The sequence below is a fragment of the Eptesicus fuscus genome, chromosome 1, assembly GCF_027574615.1.
Source record: "Eptesicus fuscus isolate TK198812 chromosome 1, DD_ASM_mEF_20220401, whole genome shotgun sequence".
NCBI lineage: Eukaryota > Metazoa > Chordata > Mammalia > Chiroptera > Vespertilionidae > Eptesicus > Eptesicus fuscus.
Window position 1 is genome coordinate 36,621,676 of NC_072473.1, and position 2,150 is coordinate 36,623,825.

Below are 2,150 nucleotides of genomic sequence, written 5' to 3' on the forward strand. Positions count from 1 at the left end.
ACCCAGGCCTTGGCTGTGGCCACCGCCTTCTACCTTCTTTCAGGGTCCCGGTGCCTGCAGAAAACTGGTGCAGGTGAAAACTGCACCCTAGCGTCCCTGTGACCCGATCGCAGGAGCGAGCCGACCCCCCAGGTCGGCTCGCTCCAGCGATCGGAGCACGCACCCGGCTGGCGCCCAAGGCCCGGAAAGCCCAGGGCGGCTTCCCGGGCCTTGGGCCCCGCCCGCACCCCAGCGTCCCTGCGACCCGATCGCAGGAGCCGGTTAGGCTGGCTCCTGTGATGGGAGCAGGTGCTTCCCTGCAACCGTTTCCTGGTGGGCGTGGTTGATGGGCGTGGCTTGGTTGGTGGGCGTGGCTTGGGCGTAGCGAAGGTGCGGTCAATTTGCATATTTGTCTATTATAAGGTAAGATTGCCACAACCTGCTGGGCAGCTCTGGTAGCTCCAGCCGCCCGAGTGGCCTTCCCCACCAACATCTCCTGAGGGGTCCAGTTGAGGAGGAAGCGGAGGTGTCATTGTCCCTGGCTTTTGCCTAGGCCCATTGTGGATGCTCATGGAAGACTACAGTACTCCCTCAGTTGTTGCTAAAAGAGTTGTTGACCACATGAAAATGAGAATACATGGTGCCAGTGGGGGACATGAGAGATCAAGAGATAGATGAAGGTCAAGTGACAGATCATGAGATTCATCTCATGAAAGAACGGAGTTTCAGCACACTCCTTGTATTAGAAATGTTACTTCTCCAACACGACAGCACCATATTGAAAGAGAAAAAGATCACAGTTCCTCTCATCCAGGCAGTCCTTGTCTTCAAAAAACATCTCCAAATGGTTCCAGTAGGAGTTCTGGGAACAGCAGCAGAAATAGTAGTCAGTCAACTTCAGATGGTAGCTGTAAGACATATGTGGAGATGATGTTTGTATATGAAAATGCAGAAGAAGGAGCTCTGAATATAAGAACATCAGAACGAGTGACACTAATTGTGGATAACACTAGGTTTGTTGTAGACCCATCCATTTTTACTGCACAGCTAAATGCAATGTTGGGCAGAATGTTTGGATCTGACAGAGAAAATAATTTTACACATCCCAATGAGAAGGGAGAATATGAGGTGGCAGAAGGAATTGGCTCCACTGTATTTCAAGCTATTCTGAATTACTATAAAAATTAGTAATCCATTGTCCTGATGGCACATCTATTCCTGAACTGAGAGAAGCATGTGACTATCTCTTTGTATCTCTTTTGAATATAGTACTATTAAATGTAGAGATCTCAATGCCCTAATGCATGAGTTATCAAATGATGGTACTCGTAGACAGTTTGAATTTTATCTAGAAGAAATGATCCTGCCTCTTAGTGCCCAGAGTGGGGAATGAGAATACCACATAGTGGTGCTTACGGATGATGATGTGGTTGATTGGGATGAAGAACATCCACCCCAGTTGGGAGAAGAATATTCACAAATTATTTATAGCACAAAATTATATAGACTTTTCAAATACATTGAAAACAGAGATGTGGCCAAATCAGTTTTGAAGGTGAGGGGTCTTAAGAACATTAGATTAGGAATAGAAGGTTGTCCTACCTATAAAGAAAAAATAAAGAAAAGGCCTGGGAGCCACCCAGAAGTGATTAACAACTATGTCCAAAGACCCTTTATTTGAATGTCCTGGGAGAAGGAAGAAGGAAAGAGTCGACATGTAGACTTTCAGTGTGTACAGAGTAAATCTATCACCAACCTTGCAGCAGCTGCTGCAGACATTCCTCAGGACAAGCTGATAAATATTTCTCTAATATGCTCAGAGCTGGTAGTCATGCACCCAACTCTGCAAGTGAATGAGCTGGATATTCTCCCCATCCATCCCCCTTCCGGCAACAATGACCATGATCCTGATGTACAGAATCCAATGCTGTGATGCCAATGTTCCTTGAAACCACAGCATGCTCCTCTTCATGGTGACGTTGCACTCTCCTCATTCTGCACTGCAAGGCCACTCTCTTCACCATGAGATGCACATAATGTTTAGGATATTACAGTGTAGGCTTTTTTAAAGACCAAAGGTAACTAAATGTTTTTTTTTAAATGAATACAACTCTAGCATCCTGAGGTTCCAGTTATATAAATGTATTTGTTTACCAGTAGGTTTGTGAAAT

General features: G+C 45.8%; 1 pseudogene; it reads left to right on the top strand.

Annotated features, from left to right (window-relative positions):
• The first annotated feature begins 567 nt into the window (after nt 1–567).
• On the top strand, nt 568–1,912 carry LOC103298540 (BTB/POZ domain-containing protein 10-like; annotated as a pseudogene).
• The last annotated feature ends 238 nt before the right edge of the window (nt 1,913–2,150 follow it).